This window comes from Dasypus novemcinctus, chromosome 20 (genome assembly GCF_030445035.2).
Source record: "Dasypus novemcinctus isolate mDasNov1 chromosome 20, mDasNov1.1.hap2, whole genome shotgun sequence".
In the NCBI taxonomy this organism is placed as follows: Eukaryota; Metazoa; Chordata; class Mammalia; order Cingulata; family Dasypodidae; genus Dasypus; species Dasypus novemcinctus.
In genome coordinates, this window is record NC_080692.1 from 26658963 (window position 1) to 26684793 (window position 25831).

Sequence of the window (25831 nt, forward strand, 5' to 3'; positions counted from 1 at the left end):
GAGAATTCACATAGGAGAGAAACATTATAAATGCAATGTTTCTGAGAAAGCCTTCAGCTATCATGGCTCACATACTCCACATCAAGAGTTCATACTAGAGAGAGAAAACTCTTTGAATACCAGTATTGAGGGAAAGCTTTCCTGCAGAGAAAGTACCTTGCTCAACACTAGAGAATTTGCACTAGAGGAAAATGTTATAAATGTGCAGATTGCAGAAAAATCTCTCAGCTAGAAAGTACACCCTGCACCACATCAGAAAATACACACTTAGGAGAAATTTTATGAATGTAAGGATATGGTAAAGTCTTCAGGCAGATTACACATCTTGTTCAAAACCCGAGTCCATACTGGCAAGTAGCCTTATGAATATATTGAATGTAGAAAGGCATTTAGTGATGGCTTATATCTTGTTGTACATCAGAGGATTCACACTGGCAAAAGACCACATGGATATCCTTAATGTGGGAAGGCTTTCGGACAGAAGGCATCCCTTGTTGTTCATCAAAGATTTCATACTGGCAAGAAACCTTATGAATGTAAAGTTTGGGTGAAAGCTTTCAGGGATCGTAAATTCCTCCTCTACATCAGAGAATTCATACAGGAGAGAAACCTAATGAGTGTAAAGAACATAGCAAAGTCTTCAGTCAGATTGGAAATCTTCTGCTATGTAAGAGAATTCATACAGGAAAAAGTCCCTATTAATGTGGTAAAGCTTTCAGGCAGAATGTACATCTTGTTCATCATCGGCAAATTCACACTGGAGAGTCATTCTCAATTATTCCCTTATCCTCACACACATAACAATCAAATCCTATAAATTCAATCCATTCACTTTTTTATAAACCATGTCCCAACATTGTAGTTCAAAATACAATAATCTCATGTGGATTTCTGCAAGTTGTACAAACATTTTTTTTTCTTTCTCGTCCTTTTTTAACATGGTAGCCAGTCTAATCTTTCAAATATAAAAATATATATTTATATTGCTTTCTCCTCTCAAAACAATATATAGAAAGCAAAATTTTCAGGATTTTAGGGCAAATTCAACAAATCCTTTTAAAAGACAACTAGGCAAATCTACAATCATAATGAAAGATTTTAGCATGGCTCCCTCAATAATTGATATAACAAATAAACAAAAATTCAGCAAGCTACAAGAAAAAATTAAAGGTAGACAATATTGAAGGTAAGAAATTGTGTTACTCAAAAGAGTACATTAAGAAATGTGAAAAGTCAGCCTACAGAGCAAAAGATATTCTCAGTATGTATTTCTGATAGATTTTGTATAGAATTTCTATAAATTAATAAATCAAAAAGTAAAAGCAGTCAATAAATAGAAAAATGGGCAGAAGAATTGGGCACCACTTCATAAAGTAGATATCAAATAGAAAAATTAACAAAAGAAAAGGTGTTCAATATTTGTTAAATGAAGGAATAACTGGTTAAATTATAGTCTTTCCCTACAATGAAATACTACGCATCAATGAAAGCAAATGAGAAAACTCTTCATGTACTGATGTGGAACAATATATACCACATAGTGAAGTATATTTCATTATTGTTTTTTTGAAAAACTGAATAAATAAAAGCACATATCTCCACACTTGCCCATTTCTGAATAGAGGTGAATTATCTCCAAAAGGATATATGGGAAACTATTATTGAAATTACTTGTTTCTAGAAAGGGAATCTTGCTGGACTGCAATGACTACTTATTGACAAGGTAGCTAGAATGTAGATGGTATTGTTCAGCAATATAAAACAGGATATTTGAAAAAACATTGCCCAATTTAAAAACTGCAAAAGGAAAAGACAATGGAATATTTAAATAATTAAGAATGTACACAACAAAGAAAAAAATCTTTAAAACTGTGCAAACAATAATATTTTCCTAAAGTATTTCATTGCCACAGTAAAAGTATATAAATCCTTGGAAACACTTCAGAGGTAATAAAGAATGGACCTCTTCTTAATCTTTATGAAATCAGTCAGAGGAAATCAGTTAAATGTGTTATCAGCATGATTTGATTCTATTTTCCATAGTTCAATAGAAAAAATTAGATCTGGAGATAAACATTTCCAATGAAAAGAGTATTTTCGAATTTTAAACAACTTGAATTGAATTCATGCTACACCATTTAGTCCAGTTCATTTTAAAGAAGGCACTTATCCTTTCTAAAACTCTTTGAACACAACAAAACAAAAAACTCTAAAATGACATTTATGTATCAAAACACTGAAGAGTATATTATAGAATCTATAAATATGCTTGTAAAAATTCTTTTGAGTTTAACATTTTCATTTTTTCCCAAAATAACAAACAGAAAATAAAAATAAAATAATTAGCAAAAGATTTATAATAATTAAAGGCTGTTAATATTTTGGTTTAAATATTTTTATGTTATGATATATAATTTCTTAAATATTATTCATAGCTATAAGATGGAAATTTTATATTATGAAGGTGGGAATAAGGGAATTCCTGAAACTTATTTTGTTAAAAAATACCTTTTGTTGCAAAATAGCCTTTTTTTAATCTAATTGGAGAATAATGAACAAAAAATCATGAATCCAGAAATAGAGTGGACAATTCTAGCCAACCATCCTAGCAAAATACATACAAGAATGAGTTTTTGCTACCTGCCACAGGTGAGGAGACAAACTTGCATTTTTGTCCACTGTCTCTTCTTCCAGTTTCAGTGTGAGTCCTTTGTGGGGTGCATGGGTGACAGCATACACAGCAGCATAGATGTTGTAACTCTGAGGTGACATTTTCATGTCCCAAAATTGAAGAAGGCGAGTCTCCAGAATGCCATTTTGTTCACAATGTTCCAATATCCCAACCCCATTTTGGTCCTCACTTGGACATTTAAATAATATAGACCACAAATCTTGAGTAAATATATCACGGGGAAATTTTGGAGGCTAAACACTTTGGAGAAATTCTTTAAAATAGGGATCTCATCTATGTAAACAGAAAATGAAAAACCTCCTCCAAACTATCTATAAGTGAGTCTTTGTCCAAAAGTTAATGTAATTATATCCCAATCAGAATTTGTGACCCAGACATTACCAAATGGAGGATAGCAAAAGATGGTATATACAAATCTCTTAAGAGAATATGTATCACCAAATGAAACAAGACATTTATAGCTACCAATCTTTCTTCAAAAAGCAGTCTGTTAATTGTTCTCAGGAAACTCTGGAATCCTCTCTGTAAAGGCAATGCAGAGTCGATTGTTGACCATTTCCTGTCATGTCCCTGAGGAAGGTTTCCCCTCTGATGTCATCTGGAACCACAAGGCCAACCCAGACCCAACCAAAATGCAGCAGGAGCTGAGTAATCCCTGATACAAAGCTGTAGTGCTCATGGGGAACTGGCAAAGGGTCTGGAACTGAACTCCATCCCTGAGACTGTGATCAAGCAGACCATAGCTGATCTAAAGAGAACACAAAGTTACTGCTTACATAACATCATGGTGTTTCCTCATGAACCACTTAATTCATCTTACCTGTTACATGCACTGTGAAAGAAATTTTTAAAAATTAATAATTTTACTAGGAAATAACAGTATATTGAATATCTTTCATTTTTCACTGCTTATACTACATATATAACTACTATTTCTATATTATACTTCTCTTGACATTCTCTCTTGTAACTACTCCACCAGGCCTTAATCTCAGTCTCTCTTATAGTTTTTTATGCTATGTCATTAATAGCTTCTAAGTTGCTAAATCAAATAATTATCAAAATCTGTCTTACGCTAGTCTACCACTGACATATAACACTCTCCTCTTTAAAATCCATTCCTTAATTGGTTTCTAGGATTCTGTTCCCTAAATAAATTTTAAGGCTATGACACTCTTAATCAGTCTTCTTTATTGATTCTTCCTCATCTCCCCATCCCCTAATGCCTGAGTAGCCCAGAGTTCAGACCAGGATCTTTTATCTTTTCCCAGAAGTGTGAATTTCTTGAATGATCATGTTCAGTCACATATATGTCAGAGACTATCAAATATATATATCTCTGTTCCAGATGTTACCCCAATCTCTGGGCCCACATTGCCAATGGCTCATAAAATATATAATTCTGAGCGTTTAATAAGCATCTCAAATTTATGTGCTGCAAAGCCATGATCTTTAGACAAAAATGCTCAATAAAAGTTTGTCGAGTAGTTTGGGGATGAACAGTGTAAAATTTTAAGACAGAAAAAAAATGATGTGATAATTTCATTAAAAATAGGTAGATGAATATTTGTCAAATATTAGGGACATGAAAGTGAACATTAAGAATTAAAAAGAGGAGCTCCAGTTGCGCAATCAGTTAGCACGCGGTACCTATAAGAATTAAAAAGAGGTGAAAATATTCAATATTTAGTAGATTCTTTAAAATGAACAGTATTTAGAAATGAAACAAGATTGGACCAATTTTGGTATTTGTTGAAGGTAGTTCTTGAGTGTATGAGGACTTATTATGTTAATATAACTGATTGTACATTGTTTTAAAATTTTCCGAAATAAAAAATTAATAAGTTTTAAAAACTATTAATATAAAAATATATATTAAAATCCATGTAGCAGAAAGGATTAATTTCTTGAATATTGTTTGAAATTTTGCATATGTTGATGGAGGAAAGGTAAAGAGAACAGTTTTGAAAATCAGTAAGAAAAGACTAAAGTTATGTAAGCACCATGACAGAAGCAAAATATAAAATTACAAATACATAAAAGAAGAAATGAATGTGACACAAAAGCATAAGGAAATAGGAAATAAAAAGAAAAAGGGAACATTAATAACCCAATGCAATTGGGAAAGATTTAAAATATAATAATCTCCAGAAATGTAAGGAGTTAATAAACAGATTTCTATGCACTACCTCCTGCTGAAAGAGTAAACTGATACAATTCTAAATTGTAATTTTGCAATTTCATATTAAACCTTACAAAAATGCAAATATTTGACTGGAAATACCACTACTAAAAATATATATGTGGGAAATTATGGGTAAGAAGAGTTTTTTTTTAACAAAATGTGAACTGAAACAATCTTTATAATGGCAGAAATTGAAAACAACTTAAATGTCTGACTATAAGAAATTGGTAAAATACTTTTGTAGAAAAAAATATTATGTTGCCATTTAAAATGGTTTAAAACCAGAAATAATTGATCATGAGTGGAAAATATTCATAATATTTCACACAGTGTAAAAAGAATATAAAACAATTTATAAATAGAATCAACATTTTATCAATATATTTATGATGATCTCTAATTATATGGATGAAACAGTGAATGTTAATACCAAAAAATATCAGCATATGGTCTCTCTTCCTCTCAACTCTATTTGAATAAACTTTCTTTTAGAGGAAAAAAAGACAATTAAACACAATTTTAAGAAATCACATACTTTTTCAATAAGCATAAAGTGAATATTTTTGGCATTCATTACTATATTACTAAGTTTAACCTCAGAGCCAGAATTCTTTATTTACTTGTGGACCATTGTAGAGACTGAGGATTTTGGAACTCTGGGTTGATAATCCTGTTGAAACCCCTCCTATCATAGCCATCAGCTTGTCTTTTTTCTCAGCTCTACGATTATAATTAAGAACTGAAGGGTTCTCTCTTGAAAGCAAAGACGTAGAACTCGCTATGGCTTTCATCTCAAGAAAGTCAACATTGAAGAGATGGAATCCCAGAATAACATAGTAGCGTCCTTGCTGATTTCTTCAAGAGTAAAAACCATGGCCAGGAGATGCTGGTAATGCTTAGTAAGATCCCTAGAATGCAAACAAGAAAATATAAAGTTATTTGAATTTTGATTTTTTAAAAGCATAAGCTTCATTCAAAGAAAGCACACAATAATCTAAGAAAAAAGCAGAAATTAAGAGGCTATCCTATATTAAATAATTTTGGGATATTTGATGTTTAAATATCATGTTGTGGCAGTTTTAGTTTTTCAATGTGCAGCTTAAGTATGAGAACGTCAGATCCAGGAATTGAGAAAATTGAAAATAGTTTCTTAAAATTCACAGTATCAAATATCCCTGCCCTGTATAACAGGATATATTTCTTTAAAATAATCAGAAAAAAATATGTTGTCATTGTCAGATGCAAATGTCTAAATCTTTTTACAGTGGAAAATAATCTTCAATATCGAGTTTTTAAATTATTTTCCCCAAATTTCCTTCCCTTCATGCATGCAAATGCCTTAGGTGAAGTCACACTAATGCATGAACATGGCTTTGTACACGGAATTTATACTTAAAACCAGTGAAGGTTCTGATGTCAGCAGCTATCACTCTTAGCGAAAAAAGCCCCCCAAGAAATGAAGTTCCCATCTTGGTAATAGCCAAGAGAAGCATGTTCATACAATGATTGCATAGGATTGTGATCCTGGGACACAGAGAAGAGAACAAATAGCAGGGGGAAAACAATAGGAAATTTCATTTTAACACTGATAAATATAAAGGTAATTGATAAATACAGAAATACATTCCATTGGGAATTCTTGGCATAAACCACACAATCTTAGAGACTTATTCAGACAAGGCATTGAAAAAGTGCCTCTAGGATTAAAGTAAGGCAAGTTTATAAAGCATTTGGTAGTCTTGCTGCAAAAGGACTGGTAAGTAAACATTCCTTTTCTTATATGCAGGTGTTTGCTCTGCACCTGCTCAATCTTCAATTCACCGCCTGCTCACAGAGTCAATGTGGATTTCCAAGAGGTCACCAACCTCCAGCTCTGCACCTGGTAACCTCATTCTAATAAGAAATACCCTTAATTGAAAACAAATTTTGAATGTTATAAAAACTATTACAGATTCTGTGTTCTCAGAGGTTAAAGATTATCAGATTCCCAAGAGATATTTGAAGTCCATAGACTACTATACTAGAATTGTCTTCCCATTGGAGGAGCCTCATCTGGACAGTGTTTTCCTTTTTTTTAAAAGAAAGAAACAGGTTCAGTTTATTTTAAAACACTTTCTAAAAGACCTTTGCTGGTAAGTGATAGCTCAAATTTTCTCTTTTTTTTTCTGAAAAGTAACACGTTATTCAGTCATAGCACTAATGATGAAAGAGGCTGTTGATGCAGGAGTGGAGTGAAGGGGGCGATGGGCACACTGGACAGTGTTTTCCTTATTACAAATGTTTACTGAGTGAGAAATTCATGGAGACCAGAAAAATGGTAGCAAAATGAAAAACTGAATAAAGATGTTTCACTTTGCCTTTACGCATTTAAGGCTTATATAATCTCAGAGAAAAGAAGAATTATTCAAAGTTTATCTCTGTAACAATGAAGCCAGAACACATTCATTAGGCAACACATTTCTGAGAATTAAAAAAATCCACTTATTTTAGTTATGGATTTCTAATTTTTTCAAATCCTATCTAATATTCTCTCAAGTAGTAGGTTGGTTCCAAATTGATTTAATCTGTGAAGAAATAATCAAGGGAAAGTTAATTGTTACCAAGAACCAACCATATATAAGAATCTGTGTTATGAGTTTTGGAATTAATAAGAATGGTGCAAGAGGGTGTACATTTATTTTATTTTAATCAAATTAATCTAATCCCAAATCCTATCAAACCCTCTTGGCAGGAAATTTCATCTTAACCATTAGTAAGAGGAGGATTATACACATATTTTGTTACTTGGAAAATGAAGGAAAACTCTCCTTGCAATCATCTAAACTAGACACATGCTGTTCCTTGCAGCACAGCTCTGGATTTTGAGCCATGGTTGCATTAAAGACACCTGCAGATGCTGAGAATCCCAATGCATCCCCTTAACTTCACCCAAATTTTGTCCCGTCCCTGGAGTGCAGTCAAAGAAACCCCCATGATTTATTTCCAGGGTATACTGGCCTCTATTCCTTTCCCAATCATAGGGAGGTTTCCCTTTCATTGGCCTCAAATTCTCCCTCCATATGTGGGTATATGTGTGTTATATACAGTATATAATATATATCATCCATTTCATCTTAGACATTTTACATAGTATTCTTGCTGGCTGTCCTGATGGAATTAGCTCAGTAATGGAGCCATTTTGCTGCCTAATATAACTTTTCTAGTAGTTTTCTCTTTATACATTTTAGTGATTTATTTATACAAGCCAAGCCTGTGTGTTTCTTGTCCTTCATGTATTCCTCATAGTTTCTAAGGGAAACTTCTCCACGTTAAGTCACTTGAACTAGGAAAAAGGGACCTGGGGAAAATAAGATTGGCATACTGTGAGAGTGAAAAAGATCAATGAAGTTTTTTAAAACAAAATTTGTGTGCTCAGGCTGTTTCTGGGTATATCTCCAAACTATATTTGACAAATCAAAGAAAGTCAGGGAAAGTAGAATGAACAAGAGTGCAGGTACGCTCTGTGTGCATTTATGAGCAGGTGGAAAGCAAAGATGACCTTGGTAGGGAGCAATACAGCTGCTCATCTTGGTCAAGATAAGTAAAGGCTACACCACTCCTTTATACATGCAGAGAAAGAGAGAGTGGACTCACTAAACCCTGTACCAAATAAACTTGTTTGGAGACTTGTATCTTTCTCAAGTTACAAGATGAGCTAATAAAAAATAATCTGGAAGGGAGAGGCACAGGTGAAAAATAGACAAGTAGGAGGAAGTTTTACAGATTGTTCCTCTGCTAGGAAAATGAAAGAGCTTGAAAAAGACACTCAGATTAACTAGGCGGTAATCTGGAGCCAAAATAGACATTTAGAACAACTCCAGGAATGCCAGAGGAAGTGAAAGGCTGCTGAGAGTTCAGCTTTTGTAAGTGAGAGCACCAACCAGTGACCAGTCCCCACTGCTTAGTCCAGTGGCAGCTGCTGAGAACAGTCAGCTGTGGCTACATGGCCTAGATTTCAAGAGCGGTCGGTTGGGGCCAGGGCTGGCAGTGGAAATCTCCTCCTCTAAAAGTTGAGGTTGAGGTTTGAAGGGAGTCTGGGGATCCCTGAGGGAACCAGTGCAGAAGATGACCTCAGTTTCAACCTTGTGGGAAGCACTGTTTCCAGCCTCTTGCCAGCATACACCTGGACATCAGGAGCTAGTGCATATTCTCTGACTGTTTTTGTTTGTTTGTTTGTTTGTTTTGTTTGTTTGTTTTACTTCTTTGTGTGGGACTCTCCTGGTCTGGAAACAAAAATCTCTTACCTGAGAATAATACACCCGGCAAATCTGTCCTTCAAAAATAAGGGAGATATGAAGACATTTCCAGAAAGACAAATACGGATTTCATCTACAGAGCTGCCTTACAAGAAATGCTAAAGGGAGTTTTAAATGTTGAAAGGAAAGGACACTGCAGAGCATCTTAATGCTGGACAAAGAAATAAATATTCCTGTTATGAGTAACAATATGGGAAAATAGAAATGCCAGTAGTATTTCATTTTTCATTTGTAATTGCTATTACTTCTAAAAAGCTTAAAATTATAGTACATAAAAAACAAGCAAAACTCTTTATTATTGAGCACGTAGGTATTTTCCCTACTCTGTCTGAGTTTTAATGGACTGCTTTCCTGCTCTTCAACTAAGAACTAGAAGACTTCCCTGAGGGTCTCTGGGTCCAGGTTAATACTCCCTTCTGTTGTTAAGGCTGTGCTGAAACTAGATTAGAGGATACCAATGGAAAAGAAATTGTCAAGTCACCACCACTTTGGTGGTGGTTCAAATTTCACCATACTTTCACCAATCTGCCTGTTACTATTTGCTTTTGAGTGAACTCAAAATAGCTGCCCCATGCATTCTGTCTAGGCTTTATATCTGCATTCAAAGGGAAAGTTGCAGGTTGGGTGTGTATGTTAGTCAGCCAAAGGGGTGCTGATGCAAAATACCAGAAATTGGTTGGTGTTTATAAAGGGTATTTATTTGGGGTAGGAGCTTACAGATACCAGGTAATAAAGCATAAATTACTTCCCTCACCAAAGTCTATTTGGAGCACAGATGCCGACATCTGTGAGGGTTCAGGCTCCCTGGGTTCCTCTGTTCCTGGGACTTGCTTTATAATGCCTTCAAGGTTTCTTCCTTCCTGGGGTTGGCTTCTCTTTCCTCTGCATGCTTACTTCCCAGGGCTCCATTTTAAGTCTTCAGCATCAAACTCCAAAATCAATACTCCAACATTAAACTCTCAACTCTATTCTTTGCCACGTCTTTTATCTGTGAGTACCCACCTGCTCATAATGCACACAGAGCATACCCACACTCTTGATAGGAGTTCCTGGTTGCAGCCTGCCTGAGGAACCTGGATTTGTGAATCTCCATGGCTGCATGAGAGACTCTGATGAAAGTCCAATGAAGATTCTTGACGAGATCTGGGAGATGCTGGCTGTACAAGGACAAGCTGGGAAATTCTCTCCCATTCCTGGAATCACTTCCCCTTTTAAGGGATTCATCTGATTGGGTTAAGCATCACTCACTGTTAATGGTAATCTCCCTGACTGATGTAATTATAACCAGCGATCTATGATTTACCACTGCAGTAAAGTCAATGGTGACTAAAGTCCATAAATGCCCTTGCATTACAGTTAGCCCAGTGCTTGCTTGCCCAAACAACTGGGCACAGTTACCTGGCCGAGTTGACACATAACCTAACTATAACAGGCTGGGAGTGTGTTTACTTCATCTAACCTGGAACTGTAAATTTATGTACTTTTAATTTTTCAAAATGAATCTTATCCAGCATTTTTTGAACAGGAGAAAAAATATCTTGAATATAATCAGTCTGACATCTTAATTAGAACTCTATTTGCTTACTTTTATACTCTATCATATCTCTGATCTCAATAGCAGTACCAAAAAGAGGGGAACATGTATGCCTTGATTACCACTTCTTTCAGCACCCACCCCCAAAATAGCACACAGTCTATATACAATGGAAAGGAAGAGTGGAATGTCTCCAGTTCTGAGTGTGAGATGCTTCTATGGGAAAATGTGTTGGTTTCTTGGATACAATAGTTCAGTAACTATTTTAACAATTTGAGTAGAAATGACATCTTAATGATATTTACTCTTAGAATGCATGGCATGGAATGTTCTTCCAGGTATTTAGCTTTCTTGATTACTTTTAAAATTGAGTTACAGTTTCTGAATATAACTGCTTTATGTTGTTGGTTAAGTTTATTCCTGACTCTTTGAGTTTTATCTGTTGTATATTATTTTCATCATTCTTTTGACACTTTGTTACTTTTATTGATATAATCTTCATTTCTAGACTCTCTTCCTGGCCTTTCTCTCCTATGTTTTCTTTTCAGGCTCTAGCACACCCTTTAGTATTTCCTTAAAATCTGGTCTCTTGCTTAGAAATTCTCTCAGTTTCTGTTTATCTTTGAATATTCTAATTCCACCCTCATTTTTGAAAGACAGTCTTGCTCGATATAAGATTCTTGGCTAGAAGTTTTTCTCTTGTAGTATCTTAAATATATTAGACCACTGTCTTCTTGCCTCCATGGTTTCTGGTGAGAAATCAGCACTTAATCTTATTGGGTATCTCTTATATGTTATGCATTGCTTTTCTCTTGCTGTCTTCAGAATTCTCTTTGTCTTTGGCATTTAACATTCTGATGAGCATGTGTCTTAGAGTTGGTCTATTTGGATTTTTTCGGATGGGAGTACATTGTGCTTTTTGGACATGTATATCTATGTCCTTCAGTAGGATTGGGAAATTTTCTACCATTATTTCTTCAAATATTCCTTCTTTTCCCTTCTCCTTCTGGGACACTCATGACATGTATGTTTGCATGCTTTTTGCTGTCATTTAGTTTCCCGAGATGTTGTTCAATTTTTTCCATTCTTTTCTTCATCTGTTCTTTTGTATGTTCACTTTCGTTCAGGCCATTTCTTCAAGCTCAGCAATCCTTTCTTCTGCCTCCTCAAATCTGCTATTACATAATTCCAATGTTTTTGAAATTTCATTTATTGCATCTTTCATTCCCATATGATCTGCTATTTATGTATTTATGCTTTCAAATTCTTCATGCTAATCCAATGTCTTCTTAATATCCTTAATCTCTTTTAGTCATCTAATTGAATTTATTAAGGAGATCTTTTGAAAAATCTATGATTAGTTGTCTCAACTCCTTTGTCATCTGGGGGTTTATCTTGTTCCTTTAACTGGGCCATATCTTCCTGTTTCTTGGTGTGGATTTCAATTTTTTGTTGGGGTCTTGGCATCTGGATTACCAGAGTATTTATTCTGGGTGCAGTTTTTCTCTTTAGTTTAGGGCTTCCTGCCCTTTCTCCCTTCCTGGTTGCACAGTAGGAGCCAAGGTTGTAATTGGTGCTGTAAGCTGTGGAGGCTCAAGCTGCCCTTATTGCCCCAGGGATGGATGAAGCTTCTCCCAACTTTCTCCTTTGCCAGGGGTAGGGACAGAGTCACAGCTCTTTGGAATAATCCAAGCCTTGCAGGCCTAGAGTGTAATTGCCCAGAGGACTGATAAAGCTCATGCCCCTTTCTCTCCTGCCTGGGGTGGGGAATGGAGCTGCAAGTATGGGCAGCAATCTGTGCAGTGCAGGTCCAACATGAGTGCAGTTGCCCCTGTAGACTTCCACTTTCAGTCCATGCCAGCCAAAGGTACCTGCAGTTACCTGGATAGGCTGGTTCAGGGTCTGCCAGCCTCCTCTCTGCCTGAGGCAGGGCTAAAGCCTAGTCTAGGGCTGTAGGCCAATCTGGGCAAAAGAAATTAGTTCCTACTAATGCAGGCTAGTAAGAGAAGGAATTAACAGATGGATCTGGAACCTGACAGAGAGTCCACATGGACATCAGCAACCCCAAGATGGCTGTTGAAAGATCCTTCCCCAAGATTCTGCCACTCAGAAGACTTCCTCCAGGACCAAGAATAGCCCTGGGTATTCCCCTAATTACTTTATCATTGGGCCATCCTGGGAGATTGATGGGGAAAATAAGCAATCAAAATGGTGAGAAGGTGGAACTCCTCCCTTGCCATTAGCAAAGGGATGGAATAATTAGCAGTTTAAAAGACAGCACTGGGCCTGAGTTCTCTCTAATGCCCTCTTGACTCTGGACCTGGGCTCCAGCTGCTTCTCTCCTACGTGGATCACCATGCAGGTAAAACCTTGGCATTTAAAATTTATAATGAGGAATTGTAGCCTGTAAATGAACCCTCTTTATCAGTTTTCAGCCCCTTCCTCTCTACCTGGGACTCCTGCTGGGTTATTTTCTCCCATTTCTCTTCCTTCCCTACCTGAATAAATTACTGGCCTAACTCACTGAATGTGCTCTTAAAATTCATTTCTCCAGCATAGTCACAGAACTTAAATGAAATGCGGTAGCACTACAGTCACTATGATTTTCAGTCAGCCCAGCTTCCCTTCAGGCTGGGGGTGGGGTCAAAATGGTGGCCACTGGCCTTTTTCTGACTTGGGCAGATTCACACCCCAACTGTTTCCAGGGTTATATTTTAGCTAACTGAATCTACCAAGCAGTAGCTGAAATCAGCAGCCAACCATCTCCTCCTCCCCTGATTTTTGGAAATGAACCTCCAATTCCTGTCACAGAACAGCTCCTGGGGTGGATCGTGCTGCCAGAGTAGGATCATCACCACCCTCCATGGTTTGACTGGTAATTTTCTGTAGGTCCTCACAGCTTCCTTCCTGCTGGAGGTGGCATTGGGGCCTAGGCTAGAGCTGCCATATGATCTGGATGGAAAGATGCCAGTCTCCACCAGTCCTGTAATTTTCAGTCTGTCCCACTTCCCCTCTTGCCAGGTGTGGAGTAAAGATGGCAACCACCAGACTCTTTCTGACTTGGACAGGCTCAGACTTTGCTGTTCTCAGAATTATACTTTAGCCCATTGAATTGACTCATCAGTAGCTGAAGCTGGTGCCCAACTTTCTCTTCCTTCCCCATTTTTGGGAGTGGAACTTCCAATTTCAGCCACAGAACAGCTCCTGAAGAGGCTTATGCCTCCAGTGGAGGATGAGCACCAGCCTCTGTGGCTTGGAATGCTCTACTTATGAGTCTTCTCTGCAGATGGGCAATCTCCTCCTTCTATTCCTTCAATGATGTTGCAGGATAGTCTTCTGGCTGCCTGGGGCCCCCAAAGTGGTGCTTCAGCTAGCTCCAGATAGCTCTCAGTGTTTACTAACTGCCCTGTAGCAGGACCTGACTCTAGGAGCTCCTTACTCCACCACCATTTTGCTTGTTGTCCTAGTATGGTACATTTTTTTATAATTTATGAACACATATTGAAGCTTTGCCACTAACCATGGTCTATAGTTTACATTATGGTTCACATTTTGTACCAAACAATTTTTTAGGTTTTGATAAAATGTATAATGGCCTGTATCTGTCATTGCAATGTCATTAATAAAGGGTAGTATTAAAAATTGCACTGCATATTCTGGGCAAGAATCACATGCAGAAGATGTGAGAAATCAGAAGAGTTAAAAATGAGCTACTCTAAATACCCAGAATAAGTTGGACGAAGTGTCAAAGAAGAGCCTGAACACAAAGCCAATCAAGAATAACACCATAGGGTGTATGGAGAAAAAAGTCTTTCAGAGTCAACACATCAGAATAATCAGATGCCCAGGAATCAGCAAAAAAATATTACATGTTATACTAAGAGACAGGAAGACATGCTCAGTCAAGGAAACGAGCTAAAACTTCAGAGGAGACAGAATTTGGAACAACTAATCAAAGAAGTTGAGACAGATCTAAATCAATTCAAGGAGATTAAGGAAAATATAGATAGATAAAAACAAATGGTGGAAATAGAGCTAAAGATACTAAGGAGACAACACATTTATTAAGAAGAATTAGAAGGTGTACAAAACTAATTGTTGGAGACTTAAATACATCACTCTCATCAACAGAAAAAATCTTCATAGATGATCACTAGGAAACAAAGACCTTGACTAATATACAATCTTTTACAGAACATTGCACCCGAAAAGAGCAGGAAATATAGTCTTCTCGTCATGTGCATGGATGATACACCAGAATAGAACATACATTCCGTCACAATACAAGTCTCAATAAATTTAAATATATTGAAATCATAGAAATTATCTTCTCTGACCATAATGGAAATGGAATAGCAGGCAGGAACTGGAAAATATACAAATATATGGAAGTTAAATAACATGACTTAAACAATCATGTTTCAAAGAAGAAATTATAAAGGGGATCAGTTAAAACCTTGAGATGAATGAAAATAAGAACACAACATATCAAAACTATGGGACGCTGTGAAGATCATGCTGAGTGGAAAACGTATTGCCCAAATGCTTACATTATAAAAAAATGTATAGCCCTAAATGCTTGCATTATAAAGAAAATAAAAAACTTAACTCCATTCCAGGAGAAACTAGACAAAGAACAGCAGACTAAACCCAAAGCAAGGAGAAGAAAGAAATAATACAGATTAGAGTAAAAATAAATGTAATAGAGAGCATTAACAAAACAAAAAATTGTTTCATTGAAAAGATCCATAACATTGACAAACCCTTAGCTAGACTGACATAGAAAAAGTAAGAGAAGATAAAAATTAATAAAATAGAAGTGAAAGGGAGGAACATTACTACCAAACCCACAGAAATACAGAGGGTCATAGAAGATACTAAGAACAACTATATGTCAGCAAATTAGAAAAAACAGATGAAATAGACAAATTCCCAGAAACTCAGGAACTACCTGTCCTGACTCTTGAAGGAATAGGAGATCTCAACAGCCTAATTGTAGTTAAAAGGATTGGATCATTCATCACAAAAACCCAAAAAAGAAAAGCCCTGGACCAGATGGCTTCACAGGTGAATTCTATCAAATATTCCAAGAAGAATTTGTATCAATCCCACTCAAGCTGTTCCAAAATATTGAACAGGAGAGAAGTCTGCCTTACCCATTCTACTAGACCAAGCTCACACCAATACTAAATCTAGCCAAAATTAAAAGAAAAAAAAACTGCAGACCAATTTCTCTTACAAAAAAGATGGGAAAAAAAAAGAAATCCTTCAACTTATCAACAAAAAGACATGAATCTCATTAAAAAATGCATGAAACACTTGAATGGACATTTCTCTAAAGAAGATATACAAATGGCCAGAAAACAAATGAAAAATGTTCATCATAATTAGCCGAAAGGGAAACGCAAACAAAAACCACAATGAGATACTGTTTCATACCCCTTAAAATAGCTATTATTAAACTTTTGAAAATAACAAGTGTTGAAGAGATGTGAAGAAATAGGAATACTCATTGCTGGTGGGCATATAAAATGGTGAAGCAACTTGGGAAGACAGTTTGGCAATTCCTCAGGAAGCTAATTATAGAACTACAATATGGCATGGCACTCCCACTACTAGGTAAAAACCCAAAAGTATTGTAAAAGGGACTCAAACAAATATTTGCACACCAGTGTTCATATTGGCATTATTCACAATTGCCAAAAGATATAGGCAACTCAGGTGTCCATCAATTAACTAATAGATAAACAAAATATGGTATACACATAAAACTGAATATTAATCAGTCTTAAAAAGAATGAAGTCCTGATACATGCAACAACATGGATGAACCCTGAAGACATTATGCTGAGTGAAAAAAGTCAGACACAAAAGGACAAATATTGTATGAGTTTACTGTTTTGAAACAATTAGAATAAATAAACTCAAAGAGTCAGAATCTAGAATGTAGGTTACCAGGGCACTCGTTGGAGATAGGGAATGGGAAATTAAGGCTTAATATATACAGGGTTCCTATCTGAAATGATGGAGATGTTTAGGTAATGGATGGTGGTGATGGTAGCACAACATTATAAATGTAATTAACAGCATTGAAAAATATATCTGAATATGATTAAAAGGTGAATGTTAGCTTGTATATACAGTAACAGAATATAAACAATGAACCTTTAGTTAAACCATGGACTTTAATTAATAGTACATGTGTATAAACGTGCTATCATCAATTGTAACAAATCTTCCACAGAAGTGCAGGGGTTGGTTGAGGGGTGGTATATAGGTATAAGGGAATTCAGTATTTTATGCATGATTGTTCTGTAAACTGACAACTTCCTTAATAAAGAAAAAACAGTAAGCTCAACATTACTGTTTAGACTCTGTTCCACTTCTGAATATTTAATCTGCTATGATTGTATGGTTAAAATGTTGTATGCTTTTCCAAAAGTCATACTTTGTCTTTATCCTGAGTGTGTACACTGTTCCCAAACCTTAGAGTAAGAATTTCTTTGCTAAAATATTCTCCCTGTGTAAACTCATACATACACAGTACTGCTATATGGATAGCTCATGCTCATAACAACAGCAGCACCCTGACAGGTCTCTCTTGTTTTCTAGTCTGAGTGGTATTTTTCAAAACATAATCCAGACTATATCACTCCTTTGCTCAAAATCATAGAAATTTTTCCCATTTCACTCTGAGAAAAAGCCAGTGGCCTTCAAGGATCCACATGTGTCCACCTCATTGCCTCCTCTTCTACACCTTTCCCTTCCTTCACTAGGCTTCTTCTCCTCACTGTTCTCTTTGCTATTATTCATATCTCCCCTGCTCTTGCCTGAAGAAGCCAATTACTCCCTCCGCCTATAATGTTCTTCCCAGCAGATCCATATGGATAATTCCCCAACAAACTTTCTTCCAGTAGTTTCAAAATTTATTGATGGTTCTGGCCTGAATCCAAACTTGGGAGATTCATGCAAAATATTGACTTTCTAATTCTGTCATCCCTTGCATATTGATTAGCAGGTGATTCAGTAATGTAGAGCTTTCCACCTTCTCCCTTCCCTATATTTAGAGGACCATTATGGACTCATAGATTTTGCTTTTATTTAATGTGATGTAATTCATTATTGGCAGTATTTGATGCTTGAATTCTCCCAAGTCTTTCTACTAGGAATGCCTGCAGATAGGTTTCTATAACTTTTGTCAAGTTTCTGTCAGTCTTTGAACAAAACCTTGCTTTCTGGCAGAAAAAAAAAAATGTAATGCTCAGCTGAAAATTTTCCTGACTCTGACCTGGAAGCTGTGCTTTTTCCAAGAACCTCAGTTCATTTGAGTGAGAAATGGTCCATCAGAGTCCCTAAATAAGGACTAAGTGTCTCATTGCCATCAAGGGATCATTGATCTATTTTTTCTTCATTCTTAAGAGTTTCTCTGTATTAGTTCTATATCTAAGCTGTATTTTTCAATTTTTTCTTCGATTTATTTTTCCTTTGCCATTGCTTACTGCAGTTTTGTTTATTTTATGCAACATCTGAATTTTGCCTTGTAGTCATAATTGAATTCTGAGACTCTTTTGTGTAACAAACCACCATGTGATCTTCGTATACTTGAATGTTTTTAATTTTATGTCTATTACTCTCCATTTGGAATTCTTGTTGTGGGAAACTGGCTTACCTGTTTGTTATTGTATATGTTACACCTGTTAAATGTAACAGTTGTTAGATGTTGCAGTTGTTTCCTGTTATTATAAATGATGTTGCAGTTCAGATAGCAAACAGCTGCTTAGGAGTTTCCCAATAATTGCGATGGGAAAATTAGGGTTGAGGCACTCAGTTCCAGAAGCTGTGAGTCCCCTGGTCTCAGGTTTCTCTCCCCTTTTGTGTCTCTACTTTTATTTCTATGTTGCCTTCCCTCCAAGCCAACCTGTTGTGAGCTGAATGCAGCAAGTGGTGCCCAACGTGGGGCATGAAGGAAAGAAGGCTCAAAGAAAAGTGGCTGGAGGGAAAGAAGGCTCACAATAACTGGTGCTGAACCAGGGACACAAAGAGGAGGAGGATTGCCTCGAGTGAAACTAAAGTTGGTGTAAAAGCCAGAGCCCTAAGTATTTCCCAAGGAGATGGAGAGCAGAATCTACACCTTCCTGGCTGGTGGCAGTGGCTGTGAGACTGTGGGGACAATCTTTTCAGACCAGCAGCTGCTGGGAGGCTGCAGGGCCAGCTGGCATATGTGCCGCAACTCGGACACGTTTCTGCACAGAGACGCTGTAAAAAGGACTTCCAGAACTGTTTTGAGAAATGAAAGAACGTTCTGTGTGGGTACCAGCTCGTTGGATAAAACCATACCATTGTGGGCAGCGGTGGGCCTCTGGGAGGGTCGGCGGTTGGCCGGGCGGGCTCTCTGGACGGGGGCTGCCTCGCGGTCGAAGGAGAGGAGGGGGTTCGGCACGAAGCCGTTGGGCCCTCGCTCTCTCCGCTCAGGCACGGGGGACGCGCGGTGCAAGCAAGAACACCATGGAGACAAGGTCTAGGCACAAGTCTACTTTATTGTTGAAGGGGACATGGTTTTATAGGGTCTAGGGATACGTAAAGGGACTTGATTGGTGCCGGCGGGTGCTGTTGATTGTGTAGGCGGTTACTGGACAGTAAGCTGGCTAAGAGGTTAGGAGCAAGGAAGGGGAAGGGGAAAGTGTGGGCTGTCTAGATAATGGCTAGGCGGAAGATGGAGAGGGGGAGAAGGAGGGGCAGCGCCGGCTGCCAATACTGGGTGGGAAGGAGACGGGGACAATTGTTCCCTTTTGTTTAAAAGTATGTGCTTCGGGGGAGGTGAACTGGTGGCAGCAGGGGCAGTATGGGATGGGGTACTGGGGTAAGACGAGGGGAGGAGGGAGACCACGAGGACCGGCTGGCGGCGAGAAGCAGAGGGCCCTCCCAGCTGCTCTCAGCTGCAGAGGACACAGCGTCTGGCCAGGATGCATGTGCCTGCTGCTGGGGTCGGCGCATGCCGGCGCCTGGCGCGCGCTGAGCTCTGCCAGCAAAACGGGGTCGTGATGTTCCTGAAACCCTCGCCCGATTGGGGGAGAAGGAGGGAGATGAGTGAGGAAAGGGAGACAGGAGGTTACAGGCGTGCAGATCGGTGTTTGCGGCGGGGGCGGGAGGAGCGCGGCAGATGGCTTGGTGGTGGCTCTTTAGTGGCGAGGCGTTGATAATGAACCTGCACAAAGGAGCTGAATACCGCGTTGGCTTGGTCTTTGGCGAGGCGGACTATTTTTTTGACGGCCCAGGGTCCTACAGTGAGGGCTAAAATGATGATGATGAGTGGGCCTAAAAATGGAAGGAGGTATGGGAGGAGGGTATGGAGAACACTGGAAAAATAGTTCGCATTTTCTCGCTCTTTGCGGCGCTTATCCAATCCCTCCTGGACCTTTCTCAGGTTGTCCTCGACTAAGCCGGTGGAGTTGGCATATACGCAGCACTCCTCTCCAAGGGCGGCACAGAGACCCCCTTCCTTAAGGAGGAGGAGGTCGAGGCCACGGCGGTTCTGGAGGACTACCTCAGAGAGAGAATTGAGAGAATTTTTTAGATGTTTTACAGCATTTTGAAGGTAGGTGATATCTTCGTCGATGGCCTGTCTGAGAGAGGAGAGGGCAGAGGACTGTGTGGCGAGGGCGGCGATCCCTGTGCCTGCCCCTGCAAGACCTAGAAGGGTAGCGACTGTTAGGACTGCAGTGACAGGCTCTCTCCTTTGTAAGTGGAGGGAGGTTTGTCTGCTCAGCATGCGGCGGAAAAATTCGTGGTCAGAATGGTAAACGACTCGAGGAGCGAGAAGGATGAGCAGGCAAGTCTCATGGGTAGCGTTGAGGGTGGCAACATTGAGGCAGGGGGTTAGCCCGGTGGAGGTGCAAAGCCATTGGGAGGTGTTAAGGGGGATTAAGAACTTGGCGGAAGTGCTGGGAGAGGAGTAGTTAGAGCAAGCACTAAGGGAGGGGTGGGAACCTTGACGAGAATGAACACAGTGCCCTGTGGAAGAAACAGATTGAAAGGTTAGGGGGACGGAGGAAGTGTTCCAGTTGCACTCGGCTGGGTATACTGAAGTGGATTCATTGAACATGAAGTTAACGGCGACAGGCTCATAGATAGGAAGGGAGGGGGAGAGGCAGAGCCAACAGTTCTTGGTGAGGTTGGGGTGAGAAGTATTTAGAGATAAGTAGGATGCATAGATTAACGCGAGAAGGGGACTGGAATACTTGGTAGGGGGGGCCATGGCTGGGGAGTGATGGATGGGGGGGGTGCCACTGGAAGGGGGGGAGGCGGGGGGATTGAGGACTTTATTGGGGCCAACGGCGAGGGGTGGGGATTCAGGCGTGGGCAGTAGTTTTCTGATGATGAGGAAGGCTTCCTCTTGCCAGCGCTGGAGGGTCCAATTGGAGTGTTGATGGGCCGAGTTGACAACGGCCGGGGAGATGAAGGGAAGCATGACGATGAGAGCAATGGGAAGAACGGAACTACCCGCGTGGCAGCGAATCATTTGTGGAGACAAAAGAGAGAGAGAAAACTACAAAGGAAACAGCGATGGGAAGGAGGCAAGTTAGGTAGGCAACTCGTTAGGAGGATCATTGGTGTCAGCGTTAGCGGAAGCCTCGGTGGTGTGGGGCTTGAAGAGACGTCCTGGGACCCAGATGGGCTGCGGCTCTGATTCAGGGAAAATGCAGGCGAATCCCCGTCCTTGGGCTAAGAGAGGGGCAGGTCCATGCCATTGGGTGGTCTGCGGGTCACGACAGAGGACAAGCGGTGCAGGGGTGGGCCGGAAGGTAGGCCCCCAGTGCATGTGGACCGGTGAAAAGCCTTGGGCATTGAAGGTCATCAGGTTGTATCGGATCAGGGCCTCTGTGACGATGTCGCGAGGGGTGCGACGCGGCTGGTTGGCAGATGTCTTGAGAATGAGGGTTTTGAGAGACTGGTGAGCACGCTCTACTAGGCCTTGTCCCTGCGGATTGTAGGGAATGCCGAAGTGATGGGTGATGTCGTAGAGCTTGAGGAATTCGGCAAAGGAGGCGCTCTGGTAGGCAGGTCCGTTGTCTGTCTTGATGTCCCATGGAACGCCCATGAAAAGAATAGATTCTCTGAGCGCTTGGATGGTGTGCTTGGCCATTTCTCCGGTGAGCACGGTTGCGTAGCAGAGATGAGAGAAGGTGTCGATGGCTACGTGGAGGTATTTCCATCGGCCAAACTGGGGGACGTGAGTGACGTCCAGTTGCCATCTGGAATTGGGGCAGAGCCCACGAGGGTTAACTCCCTGCGGTTGGAGCGGCCCCAAGGGCAGCAATGGAGCGCACGTTCGGCATGACCGCACAAGGTGTTTGCAGGTATGGATTGGGAGGTCTGGAAAGAGTTTGTGGAGGCCAGCTGCTGAGAAGTGAAATCTGGCATGCAGCAGCTTGGCCTGATTGATGAGGTCTCCGACTGCGACGGTGGTCTCGGCTGGAAGCAGTTGAACAGCCTGATCAGCAAGGTGGTTGCCGTGGGCCAGGGGCCCGGGAAGGCTGGAATGGCTGCAGATGTGAGCGATGAACCAAGGCTGTCGGCGGTTCTCTATGAGCTCTTGAAGGTCCAGGAGAGCGACGTTGATGCTTTCACTCGCTGAGTTGTCGGGCGGAAAAAATGCAGAAAAGGCGATGACTTGACAGACTTGTAGGCAGTAGAGGCTGTCTGTAAAGATGTTCAGTGGACAGTGGGGATGGGTTTGGAGTGCTAAGATGACAGCACGCAGTTCGGCCACTTGCACAGAGGATTGATGGAGGCGCACATGTGAACGTGGCTGGTGCTCGCCGGGTGCGAAGACAACGGCGGCAAACTTAGTCTTGGAGGCGTCTGTGAAGATGATGGTGGTGTCTGGAAGAGGCTTGCTGGACGGAAAAGGGAAATGGCCAGGGGTGGCGATTTCTAGCAGGGGAAGGCCCTGCAGTAACTGATGCTGTGGAAAGTAGTTATCGAAGTTGCCATGATAAAGCTCCATAAGAGTCTGCATATCAACGGAGCTGCGTAGCAGGGTGGTGACTTGCCCGGTGGTGAAGGGCGACACAATGGTGTCAGGTGGGCACCCATAGTGATGGGTGGCTTGTGTGACTAGGGCGGTGGCAAGCTGAACGAGTAGGGTGGTTTGAGGTCCAATTTTTCGGAGCTTGCTCTTTGCCATATGGACCCAGAGGAGCGGTCCGTCTTGCCAAAGAAGGCCAGTAGGTGTTCCCCGAGTGGGTAAGACTAGGCCTAACAACGGTTTCCCAGGCTCATGTTGCTGGAGTTGGCACTGTTCGATGGCTCTATTTACCTGGGCCAGGGCATTTTTGGCCTCGTCGGTGAGGCGAATCCTCTTTCTGGGTGCAGATGATGGCGGAGCGTTGGAGCACAATAGCCGGTACAGGGGCTGGAGTTGTTCTATGGTAAGCGGCAGCGCTGGGCACAACCAATTGATCTGTCCGCAGAGTTGTTGCAATTTGAGGAGCGTAAGCAGGTCAGGAATTCTGATGTGTGGCGTTTGGGGTGCAACGGTAGAAGTGATGGAGAACCCTAGGAACTCGTCGGGTGGATGAACCGTTAGCTTCTGTGTATTGACTTTGAGATCTAGGTCTCGAAGGTGGTGCAGCAGTTGCTCCAGGACTGCGTGCAGACCTGACTCTGAGGGATGGGCCACGAGCAAGTCGTCCATATAGTGGATGATGTTAGCGTACTTCACGAGTGGCTGGATGGCTTCGCGTACATACATCTGGCAAGTGGCAGGGCTGTTTTGCATGCCCTGAGGCAGAACGCGCCAGTGGTATCGCAGTGCCGGTTCCCGATGGTTGGTCTGAGGAACCGTGAAGGCGAATTTCGGTCAGTCGTCCGGGTGCAACAGGATGGAGAAAAAGCAGTCTTTAATATCTATCACTGCAACAAACCAATGCCGGGGCACTGCGGTAGGGTGGGGGAGGCCGGGCTGCGGTGATCCCATAGGCTTGATGTGTTTGTTGATTTCTCTTAAGTCTTGAAGTAGATGGGACTTCCCGTTCTTCTTTTGAATAAAGAAAATTGGCGAGTTGTATGGGCTGGTGGAGGGCTCAATGTGGCCCGCGTGAAGCTGCTCATCAACAAGCCCCTTAAGAATGTCCAGTTTAGGGATTGGGAAAGGCCATTGCTCCACCCAAATGGGCTCCTCTGTATCCCATTGCAGAAGAACGGGTGCTGGAGGTCGAACGCGAGCAATGGCCGAAACTATTGGGGGGGCAGCTGCGGTGGCGTGGCAGTGAGAATGGCTCCCGACTGATGCAGGATATCACGGCCCCAAAGAACTTGCGAGATTTCCTTCAGAACGAGGGGGCGGAAGGTTCCCTGTCAACCTTCTGCGTCTCTCCAGACGACGTCCTGGGCAACTTGCTGGGAGGGCGCTTGGCCGGTGGCTCCCACCACTAGGGGGCCATCGGTCAGAGGGAGGTGCCCGGCCTGGTCGAGTGGGATGCAGGAAATTTCTGCTCCTGTGTCGAGTAGCCCTGTGAGCCAGCGGCCGGAGACTTGGATAGAGAGAAGAGGCCTGGTGGAAGGTGCAATGGGAACAGACCAGAGTACTTTCATGGGCGGGGGCACTGAGTCGTTGCGGCCTCTTTGTTGCGGGGCTGAGGCCTGCCCCCATGGCCGTTTAAAGGCTTGCGGCTGGTGTTAGGAACGCGGCAGTCGCGGGCCCAGTGGTATCCTTTTCCGCACCGTGGGCACGGAGTGGAAGGAGGCTGTGGTGGATGGCCTATGTTGGGCACGTCTGGCGGCGGCCGTGGCTTGTTGGGGCAGTCTCGAGTGAAGTGGCCGAGTTCGCCACAGCGGAAGCATTCGTTGGAGGCCGAGACGGCAGCGAGGACAGCCTGGGCCACGGCGGAGGCCTGGGCGTTGACTCCGGAGCAGGCGAGGACCCAGTCGTGGAGGGGCTTGTCTCTCAGCGGCCTGATGATCGCCTTGCAAGTTGGGTTTGTGCCCTCCTGAACAATGTCCTTGATGAAGGAGGTCTGGGCCTGCGTGCCAACGACCTTGCGCTCGGCCACGGCCTGGACATGCGCCATGAAGTCGGAGAACGGTTCCTCTGGTTTCTGGAAAAGTCTGGTGAGTGGCTCGGGCGTGGAGGCGGCGCAGTTGTGGAAGGCACAGAGGGCACACTGCTTTAGCTGGAGGAAGAAGCCTTGAGGGAGGGCGACGTAGCTCTGTGGCATGGCATAGCGCCCCAGTCCGAGGAACGCGTTGGCAGGATATCGGGTGCCGTCGCAGGCGTTCTCGGCGATTTGTTTTTCGTTCTCGGCAGCGAAATGTGCGTGCCAGTCAATAAACTGCCCCAAGGGAAGTATGCCTCTCGCGAGGGATATCCAGTCGTAGGGGAGACAGCGGGCAAAGGTCATACGTTCAAGGAGGTCTTGAGCATGGGGGCTGGCGAGACCATCCTCTCGGATAACGCTGCGGAGGGTTTGTACGTCTTTCGGGGAGAAGGGAACCCATACTTGGGGGTTCGCTCGAGAACGATTGGGATTTAGTGGATACATATCAGCGATTGGAGCAGTGGGGGGCTCGAAGAGGAGATTATTAGAGCGCGGGAGGGGGTGTCTATTCAGCGGCACATAAGATGGCGGGCGCTCGTACGCATCATCTAGGTCGTCATCAGAAGATGGCGGATGAAGCGCTTCCGGTTCAGGGTAAGGGCAAGATGACGCCGGTTCCAGGTAGGGGCAAGATGGCGCTGAGGCAGGAAGGGGAGGGTACAACGGCGGATAGTCCTTCCGTGAAGAAGCAGGAAGGGGCGGGGAGTGCGGCTTCTTCCTCTTTTGGTAGGAAGAAGGAGGGAGCACGCCATCTTGGGTGGGCTTTCCTTTGTTTCGTGAGGAAGAAGGCGGAAGTGCGCCATCTTGGTCGGAGTCAGAATTAGCGGCGCAAGGGGAGTCAAGCTCAAGCGTGGCCTCCAACTGAGCCGAGAGCGATTCGGCATCGGAGTCGTTACCGGGAGCGCCATCTTGGCGGCCGCACCCTTCCCCTGACTCATCCACGGTATCGCACAGGAAGTCCTTGGCCTCGGGAGTGGGCACGCCTTGCAAACAAGCGCGAATGGCCACAAGAGCGGGGAGGAGGCT

The 25831-nt window shown here is 41.9% G+C and overlaps 1 pseudogene; it reads right to left on the reverse strand.

The window, feature by feature from the left end:
- The window catches only part of LOC101413643 (vomeronasal type-2 receptor 26-like), a 35388-nt pseudogene extending 10139 nt beyond the window's left edge, over positions 1 to 25249 (reverse strand).
- Between the last annotated feature and the right edge of the window lie 582 nt (positions 25250 to 25831).